A 22,803-nucleotide genomic window follows, 5' to 3' on the forward strand; every position below is an offset into this window, starting at 1 on the left:
AACTGCAGTGACTGTACTGTAGCAACAATGTTTAACCAGAGTGCACAGGAAGAAAGGTGGAAACTTTGCCTCTTCAGCACACTCACGTGACTGGGTGAGCAGCAACACTAAAACCAGACTATTTTAAAATTCAAAGGTGGTTTTAAAGACATGTTGCTTCTTCTTCTTCTTCTTCTTCTTTTTTTTTTTTTTTTGGAATGTCTCAGGCCAGGTGTTGAAAGCATTTTAGTACATTTAGAAATCCAAAGCTTTCCAAGTGACTGAATTATACAGTGAAGTCCTGGAAGTTGGCAGATTCTCAAGTAATGGCCATTACCAAACTGCAGAAATAACGGTTTCACCCTATGAGACTTGGAGGTTAAAATAGGATGCATTTTTCTCTTTGAGTCAAAAAAGAAGCACTTTAAGGCCATACTTGGGTTTTTGGTGACAAAACATTTGATGAACTCAACATTACAGAATGTTTGGCAGTCTCTCTCAGATCATAGGGTATTTTTCTGGCCAGTCTGGAGGCAATTTTTATACTTTAATTATGATTATTTTTAAGATCATCCTCCAGATCATATTTATCTCTTTTAGACCTGTAGGCTCTCAGGTCGTACATTATAGAGGTGTGTTAAACTTGAGACTCTAAAGTGTTTATCATTCAAATGTTAACATTCAAAAGTAAATTATCTTTAAGAATGTGTAAATTTATTTTAGAGGATTGGACTTATTATTACTTTAGTCACCATTATTTTTTGTTTGGGATTGTTCCAAGCCTCGTAAGACTGTCCTTTCCCAGTTATTGTGACAACCAAAAATGCCTACACCCATTTCCAAACACCCTTGTGGGGCTGCCCTATTCCCAGATGAAAATCATTAAATGGAGCTCATTAGCACATGTGACTTGATATGTGAAGGAGTCAAGGTTTTTTCATTTTGGCTGAATATAAAAGCATCCTCAAACTAGTGTTTGAAGTCTTTTCTTAAAAAATTATTTTAAAAAACAATTTTAACAACCACACAACAATCTTCTGTTCAAAGAAAAGGCAAAAATCGAATCACAATAAAAATTCTAAAGCTGAAAGATAGAATGCTAAATTTACAATCTATTTGTATATTTGACTGTGAGTGGTAGAGGGCTTATATGTTTCTAGCCCAGTCCTGGATTACTTGGCTATGGAAATAATTTAAGGCATTATAGAGTCAAGCTAGCAGTGTCTCTTTCAGTTCTCGAGTGGCTACTGACACCTATGTAATCAGATGTAAGTCAGCTAACCTTTTGACGCCTTGATCTTCCCTAAAATGTGTAATAGAAACAGGGTAGCAACATGACAATAGCTGAATGCTTCTCATCATCGGTAATTTCATCATCAGGTCTTTCAGTAATTTGGTGACTTGATAGAACTGATACAGTGAGATTTTGAGAAGAATGATGTTCTGTGAGATAGGATAGTATCTTGAAGAAAAGAGGATGTTCGCTTAAAAGTCAATTTGTTATGTGAACTTATGGATGGTCGAGCAGTTTGGGCCAGTTTTGGAGAATGTTCCTCAAGATATGTGCTGTTACTATGTTTTTTTTTTAATAAAGTGTTTTTATTTTTATTTATTTATGATAGTCAGAGAGAGAGAGAGAGAGAGGCAGAGACACAGGCAGAGGGAGAAGCAGGCTCCATGCACCGGGAGCCCGATGTGTTACTATGTTTTAAGAGAAGGATTCTCTGGAACAAAGAATTTTTCTTAGTGACTGCTTGAATAAGAGTGCTACCTGTTTAATTCAAGATCAGATGGTTTAATTTTTTAAATTTAATTAAAAAATTTTTTTTCAAGCATAATGCACAATCAGAAAAGTGCAAAAATAAATTTCAGCTTGAAGACATTTCATGAAGTGACACACTTGTGTAACCAGTACTTAGACCAACATATTACCAGGGCATCCTGTCCCTCATGCCCATTTATAGTCATTGGTTTCCCACCCTGCAAGGTAACCATATTTTGACTTCTATTATCATCATACATATAGATTAGATTTGCCTGTGTTTGGACTTATTATAAATAGAAATATAAAGTATGCCCTCTTTTGAGTCTAGCTTATTTCATTCAACTTTATGTTTGTGAAACTTATTGGTAATTTCATGTGAATTGTAAATTGTTCATTCTCAGTGCTCTGGTATTTGGTTGTATGAATATATACCACAATGTATAAATCCTACTGTTAATGGGCATATGTGTAGTTCCCAAGTTGGGGCTATTACAAATAATATTGCTATTAACATTCTTGTCATTTCCTTTGGAGAACATTCTACAAATTTCTGTGGGGTAGAAAATAGCTGCAACATAGAATATGAATATATTCAGCTTCGGTAGATACCATTCAACAGTTTTCTAAAGTGGTTGTCCCAAGAAATGCTTCCATCTGTGGTGTTGTTCCATATCCTTGCCAACATTTTTTTTTCTTTTTAATTTTACCCGTTTTAGTAGTTGCATCTTGGCACTGAGCTGTGATTTCAATTTGCATTTACTTGATAACTAATGAGGCCGAGCAACCTTTTATGTTAATTGGTCATTTGCATATCCTCTTTTTGTTCAGTTTTAGCCTATTTTTCTAGTAGGTTGTCTGTCTTATTAATTTGCAGGAATTCTTTATATATTCTGGGTGCAAGTTGTTTGGTATATTTGTTGCAACTATCTTTTCATTTTCTTAATGATTTTTAATGAAGAGAAATTCTTGATACTATTTCCCAAATTGTCATTTTTTTCTTTCCATTAGTGTTGTCTTGTGATTTTTTAAAAGAATTTTGCCCACCCCAAGGTCATAAAAGTATTTTTTTCGCTAGAAGCTTAATTGTCTTTTCTTTCATATTGAGATCTATAATCAATCTCATATTGAGATCTATAATCTATTCTTTTTATGCATGGTGTGAGGTAGAGGCTAAAAATTCATGGTTTTTAATAAGGGTATTAAATTAACCCAACACTGCCTGTTGAAAAAACCATCCTTTCCTTAATGCACTTAGTATGTCCATTCATTGTATGTTTGTGGCTACACATCCAGCACACTATCATAGTTAATATGACTTTATAATAGATGTTGATATGTAGTCGGATGATTCCTCCATCTTCTTCAGGACTGCCTTGGCTATTCTTTTGCCATTTAAATCATAAGTTTTAGAATTTCTCAATTTCCACACACTCTCACACGCACACCCAAACACACACACACACACACACACACAAACACACACACATATCTGCTCAGATTTTTTTGGGACCTTATTGAATGTACTTGATTAACTGGAAAGAATGGGCCACTTAGCAGTTTGAGTCTTATTCTCCATGGCCATGTTATATCATTCCATTTTATTCAAATTTTCTTTAATTTCTTTCATGAATATTTAATTTCCAGTGTAGAGGTCTTACATGTCTTAGATTTATCTTTGGGGTATGTGATAGTTCTTGCTGCTACAATAAACGATATTTTTAAAATATCACTTTTATTTGTCTGTTGTGTATTTAAGAAATAAAACTGATTTTTGTATATTATTCATATAACTTTTCAATGATAGATTAACAAAAATAACACCCATGACCCACTGTTGTGATTGATAACTTGCTCTCAACAGTTTTAAATATATTTAGATGCAGAGAAATCTAAGCAAGAGAATTTTATAGAAATAGATCACCACTAGGCATAAAAATATTTATATTATAAAGACTTACTAACTTAAATAGGGACAAGAAGACTATGAATTCATCTAATACAATATATATGAGACTTATTTCTGTTGAGTTTTTATGTCACAATTAGGCTTGCAAAGAATTGTCAACTAAAGCTTAGATTGTTTTTTACAAATATAAATGGAAGATTACATTAAAATAAGTTTGTGCTTGTAAAGTATTTATAGCATTTGTTTAGCAAATAGCAAATATACAAATACAGTGTAAAGGTAAATCAACCTTATTATCTGGAGAACTATGCATTTGACCAAGTAAGGTCTAAGTTGATAAAATTTTGCACTTGTACAATATACCATAATTTGAATATATATAATGTATTATGTTGGAATATATGTATATACACATCTATACATTCAAACTATCATTGTATATAGGACAAATAAATTTTATTAACTTGGACCTTACTCTTTTTATACATATATACATAGACACATATGTAAGAACACATATACATTTAACCTTTATGTTACCTTCTATTATATAACTGCTTAACAATATCTTCTCAGTAAATGTATATAAATAAATGACCTCTCAAGAATGTTTATTAATACTACTTACATATGTCACAAAACAGCCTGGTAACAATGAGAACATATTTGGAAGAATAATGCTAAGTATGAAGGCTAACAATATTATATAGATTTATATCTAGAGGTTTTTCACAGACAATGAAATAAATTTTCCAGAATATTTAAATTTATTTAGTTTAGAAAGATTGAAAAAGACAATACCATTGGGAAAAAATGGATATTTTAGATACATAGAATAAAGAAGATGTTTATATCCTGACATGTTATGTATGTGTTTGTAAGTTCATGAGATTTAGGGATTTTGTTTCTGCTCATTGCTATATCCCCAATGGCTAAAACTGGCACACAGGGACAGTGGGTGATCAATGAATATGTGTTGGGTGATGGAATGACTATCAACACAAATTTCAATAAACTTGAAACAGCTACATTCATAACTAAAAGACAAAGTCAACTTATATCTAGAATATCTGAATGTTTCCACTTTTCATTTAGGCAAAACAACTAAGATGCTATGAAAAAGTAAATGGGTTGTTCCTCTCCTATTCTGAGCTGTCTTTGCATTTACCCATATAATCTGCACAACATAGTAAAAGTAAAATTTTAAACATTGACAATAAAGATTTCTTTGAGGGGACTGCAGAGCACTGTCTCAAAGAGGTCCCCCTCAAGCCTGCAGCAAAATCTAAAAAGGTTAATGACTCAACCAAGCTGGAGTTGCTCAGCCAGCACGTCAACAATGTCTGCCACTGCTGCAAGGCCAGCTTGTTCAAATACTTTCTTGAAATCACATTCTAAGGCAATAGTATTTATACACATTTTTTTTGTTAGACTCATATGAAACAATTGCCCCTATTCTCTTAGATCCTGCACTCTGCAAGGAGGAGAAATTAAAAGTTCCTCTAATACTTCTGAAGTGGTAAAGTGTCTTTCAGTTTAAACGACTAGCATATGTTGATATACCAAGACCATATATTCAAGTAATTGTGTCCAGATTCATTTAATATTCAAAACAAACATTAATCTTTTAACCTTTTTAAGTGCTTGCTGTATTAGAATATACCTTATTATTTAAATATGCTCTATTGAAAAGAAGACTCATTTAATGATTAGAAAAAAACAACAGATTTTGGGTAAGTCAAGTTCAATAAATCTTTGATTTAAAGTATTTACACAGAAGAAAAAAAGAATAGTTATGGTCTTTCTAGTTAAGGCTTAGCTTATAAGCGTCAGTTGTGTAGATTTTTCTTAAAATTTTTTTCCCCCACGATCCTACCTTTCCTCAAGATGCGTGACTATATTCTGGCTTTAAATAGTGGGTCTTACTCATACTGCTCACCATTACCACTCTAAGCGTGGGTCTCTAGACTACATCTGATCCTTGACAAAATAGCAAGTCCCAGTACACTGAACTTCTGGTTCAAAAAAAAGCAAAACTCAGGGTAGAAATGCTATGCAGGTTAATGGAGAATTGTTTAGCTTAATCTGCAGACATTTAATGGAATGTTGCTTTTATAGACTGGGCTACAGCAACTCACAAAATGTAGCCTCAGCCGTGTACAGGTTACCAGAACTTTCATCTCTTGGGTAGTTGGTATTTTTTTTTTTTTTTCTAAATGGTCTTGGACAGATGAAGGATAATTGATTGTACGAATTATTTTATATTTGTTAGTATGACTCAGTCAATTTACTTTTATTCCTTCTAAAGTTGACTTCATAAATAAATACTGGATAGGACTAATTACAAGACACATATAAAAATACTCCAAATCCGTTTCTCTGTAGTTGATTTCCAAGGCAGAGAGAGTAAACAGCCTTCTCCCAGCTTTCTTACTTTCCACAGCTGAGAGTGTAGGATGTTTACAGTATCTGTCACTCAGGGTGGGGTTGGCGGTCAGCAGCACAAGCCTCAGGAAACCCAGCATCATTTCAAGATACCATAATGTGTTACAGGAAAAGATCAGAAAAGTATACTTGGAAATAAATTATGGCTCTTTTAGGACTGGGGCTGGAAGGGTGGGTGAGGAGGCCACATGACACTACTTTCCCGCCGCCAGCTGAGTTTTTGTCTTCCTGCTCTGCACATGCTAGGATTTTCCTGGGGTCTACAGCTTTGGTCTTACACACTCACATATTCTGTTAATGTTGAATTTTCAATATTTTATGATTTCCCAAAATGGTCTCAAAAGATTCATCCACCCCTTAAATGGCGCCCCTTTCCTTTCTCTATGTGCGAAGATGTGAAATCCAGCCTCTTGCTCTCTGAGCTATACAACTTTGTTCCAGCTCACTCCTGCATGTAACTGAGAACAATGGCTAAACTGTGCCTGCAGACAAGAAGACTATCCATCAGTGTAATTACTGCAAGTTATTTTAATTACGGGTTACATAGTCATAAACTCAATCAAATGAGAAAATGTAAATATGCTAGGACACAGGTTATATGCATAAAATGCTGTATTGTAAATTGCTAACAAAATGCTGAAATTTAAAAAGTCAAATCTATTTGGAAGGAAGTAAATCTGTAATTGAGGCATATACATGAATGGAGTTAGTCGATACCTAAAGTTCTTTTCTAAAAATGATTTATTCAAGTGGTTCCTGGACTCATTTATTATTGATCTATGATGCACTAAACACTTGGGTGAAAAAGCAAACCATCAATACTGTATATCACAAAACCACCTTCCATACCACACTGTAAACCAGAGTGGCACCTAATTTCAAACTATTACTGGACATTGTTGAGTCATTCATCGAACATTTGTGAGTGCCTGTCATATATCAACCATGTGTTAAATTCTGAGTGATGAGAAATGAATGGTATCATCCTTGCTCAAAGAACAACATGGCCTAATCTTCCAGACAGATGCATAAGCCATTGTTATAGGAGTGACAAGTGCTGTGGTGGGTCAAAATGACACTTCTGAATTGGCTGATACCTAGGCTGAGTCTTGAAGACTGAATGAGGTTGGCTAACTCTAGATGGTGCCAGTATGGGTTTCGAAGGGGTGGGCAGGAAAGGGGATAGAGTAGTTTTAGATGTACCAGAAAGAACAGTCACAAAGCTGGAGAAAGAAAAAGATAACGTATGCTGAGACCTTCAAAAGTTCAGTAGAGTTAGAGCCAAAGATGCATGTGGGTCCTCTATGCCAGGCTAAGAAATATGGGCATTATCTCCATACTGAGCAGGTCAGTGAAAGTTATAAGCAGGCAAGTGGCAGGACCATGCTTGTGCTTCAGAGTTTACTCCACATGTAATATTGCAGGTAAGGAAAATAAGAAAAGGATTAATAGTATAGAGGAGAGTATGAGAGTCTTAATCAGGGAAGTAAGTAGCAGTAAGGACCCACAGAAAATAAATATGAGAAATTAGAAAAAGAACAGAACTCAGTGAATGACTGCTTGAGGAGATGGAGAAGTCTGGGTAATTCCTAAGTGTGGCTTGGGTGACAGAGAGGGAATGAATATGAAGAGGGGTGATGAAGGAAAGAGCTCGGAAGAATACCCACAATACCTTTAGTGGATCTGGGCTATAAAGTTTATGAATTCACACTCAAGGCATATTTAATCCTGTCATAATGGAAGGGAGGAGTCCATCTTGAAGGACTAAATCAGATGAGCCTATTCTTTATTCTGCTTCTGCACCTCCACTTAACCCCAGGTGGTGAATGCCCACACATTCTTCAAACCCCAAATCCAATATTTTGTCTTCTGAAGCCTCCCCTGGCCATCGCCATCCATAATATCAGTGCCCTTCCCCCAGCCTGCAGAGGAACTGTTCACATCTCACAAAGTACCATAAGGGTACTCTACATATTCTTCTGTCACAGCACTTAGACTTTATTGCAATTATTTGCAATTTATTTGCAATTAAAAGTTTTTTACAACCTGTAGCCAAGTTTGTTTGACACTATAGGAAGTTCCCAGTAAATGTTTGATGAATGAATGATGAGTAAATGTATGATGCCACTGTGCCACCTGGCAATTTGTTAAAAATTTGAATATGATTATTTGAGTTTTAAATATTTAAATAATGAGTACTTAACCAGTTCCTGAAAATATGTTTTTAAATTCTCAAATAATTCAAGGTCAGGCTGCTTTGCTTTTCCAAGGAGCTTGTGGCTAAAAAGATAAATTTCTGCATCATAAGCAATCTTTTCTTAAGTGACAGCAAAACCTTTTGGAAAGTTAACTTTTCATGACAGCAGTTTGATTTAATTTTTTTGTGTGTGTGTGTGATGGATTCCAAATGAAGAGAAATCAGAATACAAATAGAGGAGAAGTGCATGTAAACAATTTATAAATGGACAAGAAAGGAAGGAAATGACCCTAATAGTTGGTTCTGACTATTGAATAATCATTTAAGAGTTTAAATGTTCTCACTGGGAAGAACCACACCCTAACTAAATATAGTCGTTAAAATAATTTTAGTTACATAAAATGATTATTTTAACCACCCAAAGACAAATCAGAGATGTTCCTGTCAAAACAAGAAATCTACTCTTTCAAGTAGAGCTTCTGATTTCATAGGCATTTTAGTCACATAAAACCAATCTCTGACAAACTAGTAATTTGGTCACTTTGAGTGCTTAAATGAAAAGATACTTATTTCAAGTGTATATTATATCTGATTACATTTGGTACATTTTGTATTTAAAAAATCTTTTACCTATTAACTGATTTAAAAATATTCTGCAATAGTACCCATCAGCTTTTAGGACACATAGTAGCCTTCTCCAAATCTCAGTTTTTAGGTTAAAGTGTAGCAGCTTCACAGCACCATTAATGACTGGAGAAAAACCAGTTACCACTTTTGAAGCTTGATGTATCTTGTGTACTTAGGATTTTCTGCTGTTCATGCCTTGTCTATCATGGGTGTTACTAATTCTTAGGCTCTAGGTCTCCCACCATTGTTGCATCTTAAGGTGTTGTGTATTCCCTGGTGAGGATGCCTGCTTGCATCTTATGCTATGGGCACAGCTCCATAAGCTGCTCTGCCACCTGCTCTCTTCTCTCACCCAGGCCATACACTTATCATTTCTTTTTTTTCTTCCACTTATCATTTCAACTCCCATGCCACTTTCATTTTGCCCATTTTGTGAGATGAAGATTTAATAAGAAACTATCACCCCTCTCTGTCAGCTGGAACCTAAATCCAAGTGTGACAAACATATTCTCTATGAATAATGAAATATACAGCCAGGAAACAACTATAAGAAAATTCTAATTAAATGTGATGACACACACTCTTTTTTGAGCTTCCTTCATGTATAGTAAATTTACTCTTACTCTAGTTTGTATTTATCTGAGATCCTAAGGAAAACTGCAAGTATAGACTACCTCACTACCACCATGTTACAAGACATGAATAATCAATAGGGTGACTTTAATATAGATAAAAGTGCAGAATATCTTCATAAAATTAAGAGGTTTTATGAGTTGGAGATTTATCCAACTCAAAAATGCCATGGTTTTATTTTCAAGTCATTTGCTCTGAGAAAGTCCACTCCTTCTTTAGTTAACCTTTCATGTTTATCCTGGAGAAAAAAAAAAAAAGCTCTTCTCCTTGATCACCAAAGTTTTGTCCTTTGCCAAAAGTGATTCTGTCTCAAGTTCTCACTGTGGCTTAAATCTAAAATCTAATAAACTCCATAGTTGTGAGGGAATAGCCAAAGGTTTGTGTTACCTTTGTGTAGAATGCTGTGAGTAGATTCAATGAGAGTTAGGAGACCAATCAGTGTGATGTAACCTATTCAAGTACGCTTTCCTTAAAAATTCTTTAGGCTCTTAGTTTCTCTAGCTATTTTTTCCTTTACACATACTATTTCACTTAAGTCGTTGTACCCAGAAAATAAAATGTGGATGAATTAATATTTTTTACTGTGTATCAATATAATAAGTTTCCTATGAAGTATGCAATTTAAGGTTGTGTTTTTATTTATTTATTTATTTATTTATTTATTTATTTATTTATTTATTTATTTTTAAGGTTGTTTTTAAAAAAACATTATGGGGGCTAAAGGTTTACATGAAAATATACATGGATTTTTCAATGAAAGTGGCAGAAAAAGTGGGTTCAAAAACATTTTTAAAAGGCAATTTTTGGAGTCCTCTCTCCATATATTCTGTGAGCAAAGTTACAAACTACATGTTATTCTGACAACTTCAGCTATGATAAATAATTATTATGAGTCCTGTGTTTAAAAGTGTGCTAAATTTGGCTCCAGGCATAGTGATGGGAGGGTCACACTGGTATTCTGGCAGTGTTGCCACACTAACATTCATGAGAAAACTCAAATGGTGGTCCTGCCAATATTTCGGTTAAATCTTAAGTATTTACTGCTGACATCTGAATGAACTCTAGAAATAACTGACAGTGCTGCAGAGTATCAAAATATTATTAATAGTGGCAAGAGTTCATATTTTGATGAGGTTAATCTCTCCATTGAAGAAGTTTTACCAACAAAAAGTTACTTTGGTCAGATACTACCTTTTATGTACCAAACACACAACCCATCTCTATATTTAAAACAAAGTGCTTGTGTGTGTGTGTGTGTGTGTGTGTGTGTGTAGGGGCATTTCTTTAAAGCTACATATAAAATGACAGCAGTAATGACCTCTGGGGAAAGGAAGAGGTAAGTAGGGCTGGGTATCAAAGAAAATTTCAACTTTATTGGCAATAAACTTTTTTAAAAAGAGAATGTACTCATACTTCTATCTAAAAAATATATATTATACACATACATAAAATTATGTCTATAAATATCTGTATAAATCTATATATACAGATTTAATTTTTAAATTAGAATTAAAATTCTCTCACAAAATTAGACAAAGGGTTCAACTAGTTCTGGCCTCCCTATAGATTTAATCAAATTGGTTAACTCTAACTTTGAGTACTCTCTACAACTCTTTCAGAGCCTCACTTTTCCATCTATAAAATAGTAAAATAATACAGATGTATCTCATGAAGTATGCCAAGTTCACTCTCAATAAATACATATCTGTAGAAACACTTCATATCATGTTATTAGTCTTAATATTAGCCTTAATATTTCATGTTTAGCATGTAATAAGGTCTATTCTTTCTGCCTTAATTAGTTTTCTCCTTTGCGAGGGCATAGATCTCTTTCTTAAGCCTAAGGTGGAAATGTAAGAGTTATCGGCTGCTCTTGTTAGTAGGGCTTCTGGCTCAAGTATCCCTGCCACAGAAAAGAATGTAGGACTGGGAAGGGAGAGGTGTCTTAAGGCACATCCTAGCTGATAAAATGATTACTTTAAAAAAGTTCCAGACAAATAGATCAAATTAGAAAATATTAAAAAAAAAAACAAAACAGTACCACCAGGTGTCACTGTAACCTAAAGCAATGTTGGTTGTTTCTCTATTCAGTTGGAAAGAAATGTACATTACGTGCAAACAAGTACTATCTTACAAGGCTTTCCTTGTCATTAATTTATATTATCATAGTAAAGTACTGCTACTAAATTCTAAACAAATTTCTAAATAAATTTCTAAATAAATTTCTAAATAAATCAACAAAACTTGATTTTTAAAAAATTTATAATTAATGATACTAAATGATTTAAAATGCAGTAGGTAGATCTTTGGAGGTCAAGAATTTTATATTTTCAGTTTTGCCTTTTGAGAAGCAAACCTGAAGTCCATGATAATAATGATGGTGTATCATTTGACTAAGATTTTATCAGAGAATGAATGAGTCTAGTTGACTGCCCAGCACTTTTCTTGTTCTTTACTGGATATTTGGTATACTTCTTAAATTAATAATAATAAAAAAAAGTTGGAAATTCTCATAACTAATAAAATTATAATTATGAATTATAAGATTTTAGAGACATAATTCATTTTAATAACTACCCAGGGATTTTAACATCAATTTTATTCTTTTCATCCCTTAATCTCTTGAAGATATAGGAATGCTTAAAGCAAAATGTAAAACATGGTATTTTGGGTTTTAAAATATACATATGTAAAAAAGCAAAAATAGAAATAAAACTAAAATATACAGATGTAATATACATGGCAATAACGACAGAAAGGATGGAGGGGAGATAAATGAAACTATAGAGTTGTAAGATATATATATGTGTGTATATATATATATACATATATACATTTCCAAAATTACTTCAATAATAATTTTAAGTTGATCATGATAAAGAAGCATATTGTAATCCCTATAGTAACTATTAGAAGAATAATGCAAAGAAATATAGCTATAAAAGCCAACAGAAGGGGACCTGGGTGGCTCAGTGGTTGAGCATCTGCCTTTGGCCATGGCGTGATCTGAGGGTCCTGGGATCAAGTCCTGCATCAGACTCCACACAGGGAGCCTGTTTCTACCCTCAGCCTATGTCTCTGTCTCTCTCTATGACTCTTGCGAATAAATAAATAAAATCTTAAAAAAAGTAAAGCCAACAGAATTAAAAAGATATACTACAAAATATTTGTTTAACATGAAAGAAGGTAGGAAAGGAACTAGAAATATGACACAATTGGAAAACAAATAGGAAAGGGGCAGACCCAAATTCAACTATATCACTAGTTACATTAAATGTAAATGGAGTAAATACTCTAATCAAAAGACATACATTATTGGGCCCAAGTTGTATAAAAAGCCGGACTCAACTATATACTATCTGTAAGAGATACACTTTAAATATAAAAACACAAATAGGTTGAAAGTAAAAGTTTGGTAAGATATACAATATGCATAAGCAAACTTTAATGGCTATATCAGGAACAGATAAAGCAGACCCCAAGAAGTATTATGAGAGTCAAAGACATTTCATATTGATAAAAGAGTCAATACAGCAGAAACTTATAACGATTATAAGTGTATATATGTATCTAATAATAGAACTCAAAAATATATGAAGCAAAAAAATTAGGAGACTTCAAAGGAGAAATAGACAATTACTATTATAGTTAAGTTGATGACTTAAATATGCTTCTTTCAGTAGTAGACAGAACACACAGACAGAAAATCAGTAATGACAGAGCTATACAACACTATGAAACAGATTGGTTTAATTAATATTTATAGAGCACTCCACCAAACAACAGAACACATATTCTTTTCAAGTACACACAGAACATTAATCAAAATAGACTGTGTTGAACCATAAAACAAATTTCAATACAGTTAAAAGGACTGTATTCATACAGAAGATGTTCTCGGACTACAAAGAAGTTAAAATAATAAAAGGATATCTGTATAATCCCCAAATATTTGGACATTAAGCAAAATATGTGTAAACAACCAATGAGTCATAAAAGAAATTACAAGAGAATAAGAAAGCATTTTTCACTGAATGAAAATGAAAACACATCAAAATTTGTGGGATACATTTAAGACATGTTTAGAAGGAAATGTATGTATATGCTTATATTAGAAATGTCTATATTAGAAAAGAAGAAAATTCATTTCTCTTAAATGGGCTTCCAAATTTAATAACTCCAGTTCTTTTATATTCTGCTAGATGGAGATGCTGAGTCACTGACAGATTTCAAAAATATTTTGGTTGGTATGTATTTCACATTACCTTTGTGATTAGAGGAAGATAAGGAGCAAAGAAGTATTTACTGTGTGCCTACTAGGCCACAAAAGGTGTACTTAAAAGAAAAGGCTTTTTTTCCTTCTTCTGAGATTGAGGTTATCCAGAGTCACAGAACTAGTGAGTGATGGAGAAGCTCAGATTTGGGTCTGCCTGATGTTACAGCTCATACTCCTACTATACAGCAGGATGCCTGAATTCTTGATTGGTACTCAACCTGTGTTCCACTATGGCTCCTATATTTCCTTTTGCTTAAACTGTTCAGCTTATTTCCCATTATTATAGTTTGTTTCTTATTAATGAAATCTGTTATGATTTATTCATTGTCAATTAATGAAAGACAAAGCAAATGTTTCTATTTGTCATGTTATTGCTTTTAGGTTATAAAGTCATAATTGGGGATCCCTGGGTGGTGCAGCAGTTTAGCGCCTGCCTTTGGCCCAGGGCACGATTCTGGAGACCCGGGATCGAATCCCACATCGGGCTCCCGGTGCATGGAGCCTGCTTCTCCCTCTGCCTATGTCTCTGCCTCTCTCTCTCTCTCTCTGATGACTATCATAAATTTAAAAAAAAAAACAACTTATAAAGTCATAATGGATAACTCATGTTTACCACATTATACTAACTGCTGCACAATCCTTCCATGTAGATAGGCAGAGGTATTAGATGCACTTCAGGATGATGAGAGCATGCTTTCACCACTTAGATTTCCTTCAGGAAATACATCTGGTACAGTATGTTTGAAACTCTAATGCCATCAATTACTGTCAACATTGAATATTATAAATTTCCCAAATAGAAAAGGAAAATGCGTTGATTAAAATTAATTCCACTGAATTACCTGAATAAACTACATAACAGTTCTGGGTTATCATGACTGATCAGACTTTAATAATAATAGCTAACAGTTTTGAGTGCTTTTCATATTCTGAGCCCCATGGCAAATGCTATTTACCATAGCATAGTTTGTAAATAAACCCACACAGATGAGGAAATTGAGGATTAAGCTTGCTCTATCTAACCTGAGTTAAAATATAAACTCAAGTTTGCCTTTCTCAGCATCTATGTAAACATGCACACCCTAAACAGGGAAAGTATGAAAGAATGGAAGTGTATCCTGGTTCTAAAAGCTTTATATTAATATCTATTGATACTAGAAAAGTACAAGAGGATCAGATATATTTGGATACTTTACAGGCTCTTACAACTTCATGGGATATTATATACAATTTCAAGTTAATTCTTTGGGGATCATGCAATGTCTTTATTTTTCCTTGACTATCAATGTTTCAATATGCAATAAGGAAGTCAAGAAATGCTTGCTTCCACAGAGATGAGCATGTAACTCCCAAAAGAATAAATACAAATGATAACATATAGAGATCACTACTTTTTTGTAATTAAAAGATTCAAGTAAATGAGTTTTTGGCACCAGCAAGTTGAAACTACTAAATTAGCAACATTTAAACATACACATGGCATAGGCATGGCTGCAGCAAATCTGTTATATTTTTGTGTAGATAAAAAATCTGTTTTTGACTTGGTGATATTGCTTAATTTAGTTTACCATAAAAAATAAAGGGATTGAATAAAAAACTATATGAAAATATTTGTCATCAAAATGAAAACAATTTTAACAGTACAGTAATTTGATACAGTGGTATATCAACAAGATGTAGTCATTTAAGTGATCAATGTATTAAGTACAACATATTTTCAAAAAGCACAACACTACTTTCAATGTACCACATGACTACATCTGTACAAAAATGGGAGACACTCCACAATAGCCAAAATATAGAAAGAGCCCAGATGTCCATTGGCAGGTATATGAATAAAGAAGGTGATGTATATATATATACACACACACACACACACAAAAAAAAAAAAAAACACACACACAATAGAATATTACTCAGCCATCGGAAAGAATGAAATCTTGCCCTCTGCAGCAACATGGATGGAACTAGAGGGTATTATGCTAAGTGAAATAAGTCAGTCAGAGAAGGACAAACACCATATGATTTTACTCCTATGTGGGATGTAAGAAACAAAACAGATGAGCATAGGGAAAGAGAAGGAAAAATAAAATATGATAAAAGCAGAGAGGGAGGCAAACGTAACTATAGGGAACAAACTGAAGGTTGTTGGAGGGGAGATGGATTGGGGGATAGGGTAACTGGGTGATGGGCATTAAGGACTGCATGTGAAATAATGAGCACTGAGTGTTATATGCAACGGATGAATCACTAAATTCTACCCCTGAAACTAATAATACACTATAATGTTAACTAACTTGAATTCAAATAAAAAATTGGAAAAAAATGGGACACACTGTGTGTTAATAGGCAAAAACTAAAATATTTGGGTGTGAATAAGAAGATTATGAATCATTTTTCTTTGGGAACTTTTTGGTTACCATTTTCTCAATGTTTCAACAATTTTTAAGACAAAGAAAGACATACGAGCACCTAGCTTCACAATGATGAAATTTAGACAAATGATGTAATGCTCTTTTTTAGGTCGTTGAAATAAAAGATGTTTGCTCACCACACAGCAATTGACTGTGCTTTTAAAATAGTAGCAAAAATATAAAAACGTTCTCAGGTGGCTGATTATATTTAGTGAAACCTGAATAGGTGACTCCATATATTTTAAGAAAACTTTTGAAAATGATTTCTTTTCAGCAGCACTGAGGGTGGTATCCTTGTGCAGTTTTTGCTGCTATTGTATATTGACATGACAGAATGTTTTCTTTTGATACAAAACAGAACCCAGTAGACTCAAGCAAAGAAGAAAATGTGAATTTTTAAAAGCAAACTGTAGTATAATATCTTGGGACTTTGTTACAGTAGTACTTAATCTCTGTATCTTTCTAATTGTGTTTAACAGATTAATCACAGATCTCCATTTCTTCCATTATATTAAAAGTATGTTTCAGGATGAGAAAAATAAACTATGATAAAAAGTCTTTGAAAGTTATGGGGATGTGATGTACAATATAGGGAATATAGGCAGTAATACTGTAATACTTTGTATGGTGGCAGATGGTAACTAGATTTATCATGATGATCATTTCATATGCATAAAAATATCATATCCACTACCTGAAACTAATATAATATTGCATGTCAGTTGTAATTCAGTAAAAAATATCTTTTGATAAAAGAATATGTTATCTTGTTACCTTTGCAAAATCAAAACTTTTGGCCCAGTCCACTCTGTCTCCTCTCCACCAAGAAAATCTTTATTAAAAAAACAGAAACTCTACTATTTGAAAATTCATCTGAGAACTGTACATAACCTTTCCAACTCATCTAAAGGCTAGAGAGTTTGCAAGGCAAGAAAGAAAAAGTTCAGATGCTTAAAAAAAAAAAAAAAATCTGATGGGCTCCAAATCTAGTTGCTTAACCACCAGTGCCCAAGTGTCTCTAGGGAAGCAAGAGACATCTGTGGGTTTGGAAGGAGCATAATTTATAAACATGAAAGTTGTATTTCCCCACTATCCACTCCTCTTTCCAAAGGGGAGGAAAAGAAAGCAACACAAGTTAAATGTTGAGGAATGAACAGTTACCTTAGAATTAGGCTTAAAGGAATGAAAAATAAAATTGAATTGGCCATTTGTTTTTCATAAATATTCCATGTTAAGAGTTTATGGAGAAAAACTGGAGTACTTGATTGATATGTAAACTTCAGATTAATTATAATTGATAATCTTGCCTTATTCATTCTGGTAAGAAGTTGATATATCTAAGGAGTTGCTTGTGATAAAGTTTAATGCACTGCTCTTTATGTTCACAATGCTATTTCTATAAAGAAATATCAATAAATATTTATAAAATTGATTTATCTCTACTTTGAGACATTTTATAGGGTCATATGAATAAATACAGTCAGCAGGTCTGAATTTGGATGTTGGTTCCACTTACTGCTTGTGTGACCTTGGGCAAGTTCTTAACTTCAATATAACAAACTTTAAAACACATGATAATAGTGACTTCCTCATTAAGATGAAGCTCAAGGTTCTTAACTGTCAAAATGTAATACGGACTTTTTCCTTTAAAAAAATTTTAAGGGTTTTACTATGTACCAGGCACTGTTCTAGACTCTAGGGATATAGTAATGAGTCCCTCATCTCATGGTACCCACACAGGGACAAAAATCAATTAAGAAATTAACAATCTGACAGATGTGATAAATGCTTTAAGGGAAAGTATAAATGTTTAAGTGATCAGTTGGGAGTGCTATTTAAATGGACATGTGGGTCAGGTAAGGCCTTTCTTATTGAAACCAAACGAAGCAAGGGAGTGGGTCTGGTGTATATCTGGCATCATATGTATGCTGAATTCCACGTGTTAACAACTGAGGTTACACACATTTATACTGGGAGCTACTATACAGAGAAACAGGGATTTGATTGGCCTGTGAAGTACAGACTACAGGAACATACATAGAGGAGGGGAAGAAAACAGCAATAGCAAGACAAAACAAACAAACAAACAGACATGGCTTTCCCCTCTGTCTCACAGGTAGCTTCTGGGTTTGAGTACAAACAACCTTGGCCTATAGGATCCCTAAAGGGGTGAAGGAAAGCTGGATACCCAGGCTCTTGAAAGGAGCGGACTCCAAAGGAAGAATGAATATTACTTTTATGCAGTCTTTTCTAGTGGGGCTACTAAACTTTGGACTCAGATATAAGCCACACTGGCACATGGGAAAAGGAACCAAGCCAGGGTAAAACAGGGGTCTTAGGCCCATTATCTCATGTTTCTCCACCTACACCTATGGTCCTTTTGAGATCTGTGAATGAGGTATGATTAACTTTGAAGTCTGTGTAAGAGCCCAGGTGTAGCCCAACAAAAAAGGACTAAACAAAGAAGGGCTTTCAGAAAATGATTAACATAGCCCTTTCGAACAGTGGGAGAGATGGATGTTGCATAAGCAATTCTCTGAAAACTCTCCGAAGAACATTAGACTTAGGCAATGTAGTAAAAAATTGATTCATTGTTCTGTTAGGTCTTTTTTCCCCCTGTGGCAAAAGAATTGAAATTCTTACATGGCAGTTCTAAGTTCAAAGACATTGACTTCAGATGACAGTGCCATTTTTATAACATGTTAACCAGTGTGTGTGAAAGTTATTGGTAGTATGCACTTGAATGACTGGAGTGAAGTCTATTAGCACCAAATGTTTTAGAAAACAAGCTGCTCAACTTCTTACGGTTTATTTGCTACATAGTTCAGTTTCCCAATCTCTTGAGACCTGACACCATATTTTAGGTTATAATTTCAGTAACTTGAAAAGCTTCCGCTTCTGCACATGCTATGTCCCAGCTTTGGTCTGTCTCCTACTTAGAACAGCTGCTTTATACTCAAGTCCCACCCTTCAGCCTCTCTGAGAGCAGCCAGGCAATAACGGACATTTCTGGGCAGGGCAGGGACCATGTCTGACTTGTTCGCAGCTGTATCCTAAATTCTTAGCACAGGGTGGGGGTTTAGAATAATTTCTTAATAAATATTTATTAAATGAATGAACTAATGTCTGAAATCCTGTGTCTGATATCCACAATCATCTTTTATCTTTTCTGAGAAGGACCTGGGTGGGAGAGAAGGCGGGCAGGTAGTATTAGTACAACATGGTTGTTGATTTTTATTTCCTCTCCTTTTGATTGGATTACTCAACAGGCAGAGAAAAGGTGTTCGACAAAGAGTATTTGATCAAGTCTCTCATGTCCTTGTGGAGAAATTTAGTCTGGACCCTAATATAATCAGGAAGATTCACAACTGCTGAACAACTGTGCTCCAGAGGAACTGAGGACTGGATAGAGATCAACCTGGCAGAGAGCACTGAGAGTCAGGGTTATGGTACTGTTGTTGACTGGACATTTCCTACGCAACAGTTTTAATCTTTATTAATATCTTCAGTTAAACTAGAGAATGAAGGCTTCCTGATGTAAAATTCTTTTGAATAGCTAAATCAGGATCCAAAAGAACTTTGACAGATTAGTGCAATGGGCTGATTCTAACTTAACAATTAGGGAGCAATCCTAAGAAATTTCTTACAGAGAAGGTGATGTAACTGCAGCTCTTGGGATGTCTTATGGAAAAATGTAAATACCTATTTAAATTTAGGTAATGAGTCAAACAAGTACCAACTGGGACAAAAGAGCAACTCACATGAAAAAAGAATGAGTTGTAACTGACATTAAGCCTAACTTGAAAATACTGAAGACTGCCCCTCTCCCCCCAAAAAAGGTAATGTGATTTTAGTCAACATTAAGAGAACTGTGCTATTTTTAGAAATCAACAACGTATTTATGGAGTTTCTATTTGCATTGTTCTAGGTGCTATGTGGGATAGAGAAGTATCAGGCATGAAATCCTTGCTTTTAAGGCACATTCTAGTCAGATTAGCAGTCAGAAAACAATGTAAGATATGCGATATGATAGACTAATTATCAAGGAAATGACCCCCCAAAACTCCTAAACACCCAAAACCAAAACTGAAAACAAACAAAAATCCCAGAGGCCTGAATGCACTCAACTGGCATATATAGTCCATTAATTTATATTTATAACCATGGCCCTAAGTTATCAAGAACCTGCTATAAATAAAGTCCATTATTCTCTGTATAGAGACCGATTAGAAATACATCTTAAAAATTGTCTTTTTTGCTTGTTTAGTTGTTTTATTTTTAAATGGGATATAATTCACTTATCTAGAAAATTCAATTATGAGGATTGGCTGATTCCTGAATGGGGTCAAATAAATCAGGTACTGCTATACACAGTGAAGCACTGAAGTATATAGGTCAATCTGGAATACTTAAGAGGGAAATAAGCATGATAAATCACAGAAATGAAGCATTCCACTCTAAACACTCTATTGAGCCACACCAGGTCTGTGGGATCTCAGCATTTTGAGGTCGTGGCACCACCAAAGACTTTGGGTGCTGACGGAAGGACAGAGGGACAAAACAGCTGCTTCCACCTAAGTCCAACATATAATTTACCAAAATAGTCAAAAGTTGCACATAACATCATGTTCCCTTTATAATGATGGTGTACTGCACTCCAAACTCATGGCACATGTCCTTCTCAGGTGGGATTTCTAGTACACAATACTTCCCCTCCTTTGTGCCTATATTTGGACTTGAATTCAAGGCTGGAAAAAAGTGACACCAACAAGTGGATACATGCCTCTCCAAATTTATGGCCTCTAATCTCAGCTGGCTCTCAGTGAAGCACAGAATAGCTTCCACAGTCAGCTTCTTTTCTATGCTCACAGCAGCTTCTCCAACCTCCCTCTCTTCCCTATTTTCATCCATCTCAAGCATGACCTACCTAACCTACTCCCTATTTCATGTGGTACATTCTGTCATAAAGCATATTACTGTGTCCCAGCTCACACCTGTTCTATGTCCATCCATCATTTCTTATTCACAGGAAAATGCCACTTCTGTTCAAGACTAAAATGCCTTCGTCTCTGCCGAGCTGTTTATACTGTTGACTTCTCCTTCCTTGAATTTTCTACTCCTTTTACACCTGAAGCCTCATTTTTCTCCTCCTCTACTGGCTCCTTTTCTGGCATCTTCCTCTGCTCACCTTTAAATGTCATGTTCCTCAATTACAGTCATGGTCCTCTTCTCACACTTACTCGGGCAGTATGATCCACTCAGATCCTGAGTGGGCTCTGCAACCCACATTTCCATCCTCTGTACATGCTCTTTATCTTTCCAGTGTATCAGCTCAACTGATCCATTTGCCCAGGGTATGCTTGTCCCTTGATATATTGAAAAACTTTTTTTTTTAAAACTTTCCTGATTCTCACTAAGCTAAACAGATCTTCTCTGTACACCCCTTCTCCTAAAACCCTCGACAGGACTTCTACCAGAGGTTCTGTCATGCAATCAATGGTTACCATGTTTTTTAATCAACTTTTAAGTTGCCAACTCCTTGAAATAAGGCTGCATTTTTCTTTGCCACATCTCTGTGTGAAGGTCTCAATAAACACCTATCAAATGAATGGATGAATTTCATTTGTGCAAAATGTGATGCTGGAGATCAGGAGACAATGAAATATTGTCTGGATGTCTAATTGGTGGGGCTGCCAGTTGACAGATGTGGCCCAAGTAACTTAATGTTCCTGATAAAAGGAAGAGTTTACAATGTTCTGATGATCCTGTACCAAGTAAATCTACTTAAAGTTACTGTTAAAGAAAAGGACTAGATATTAACAAAGTCAAAATAGACTTTACCATAATCTGAAAGGTTCATTAGTGATTATTTTGCCCTTCTTTGTTTTGGTAGCAGACACTGACTGAAACACTTTTGAGTAACTACTGCTCTGTGTTATGTTGGCATGGGTTACTGGCTAATGAAGACCAAAACTATTTTTGTATCCTAGACTTGTAAACCTACTAGATCCTACAGGAAAGGAATCTACCTTTGTTCCTCAGCAGAAGGCCTCTTTCAACTGTAATTGCTAACTAGCCATTTGACCCTAACTGATAGGTACCCTAGCCCAAGGAAACTTGTCTTCAGCCCTTGGAGACCTCACATGGTTGGAAGCAAACAGGAGATGATGACAAGAACATTGTCTCTACTCTGTTTTGTGCGATTTAAAAAAAATTTTTTTTTAACATAAAGCTACGTGAGTTTAAGGCTTGTATGGAAGAGAAAATAACTTCATAGTTTCTGGCATGGCTGGAGACATTAAAAGAGCTCTGGTTGCTGAATAAAATCACAGTTTTAAACCTTCCTGAGAGACTGTTATTTCCTCACTAATTCCCCTTATGCAAAATATTTAAGATCAGCATGAAGAGGCTACAGCTTTTTATTCTGAGGATTACCTTTCATGGAAATGATAAAATGGAAAAATAATTATTCCACAAAGTTCAATAAAAGAGCCAAATCCTCCCAACAAATCCACAGATACCATTACCCTTAAATACCCTCCACTTATCAGGGGGGAGAAA

The 22,803-nt window shown here is 34.6% G+C and overlaps 1 long non-coding RNA gene and 1 other non-coding gene across 2 annotated transcripts in view; both read right to left on the minus strand.

Moving 5' to 3' along the window:
• Nucleotides 1-22,803, minus strand: part of LOC119874195 — a 110,557-nt gene that overhangs the window by 61,680 nt on the left and 26,074 nt on the right. The gene's annotated exons all lie outside the window — the stretch shown is intronic.
• MIR30C-2 (microRNA mir-30c-2) lies at nt 6,054-6,115 on the minus strand. The gene has a single exon (NR_049232.1). It is a non-coding gene; the product is annotated as a microRNA mir-30c-2 (primary transcript).

The sequence above is a fragment of the Canis lupus genome, chromosome 12, assembly GCF_011100685.1.
Source record: "Canis lupus familiaris isolate Mischka breed German Shepherd chromosome 12, alternate assembly UU_Cfam_GSD_1.0, whole genome shotgun sequence".
Taxonomy (NCBI): Eukaryota; Metazoa; Chordata; class Mammalia; order Carnivora; family Canidae; genus Canis; species Canis lupus.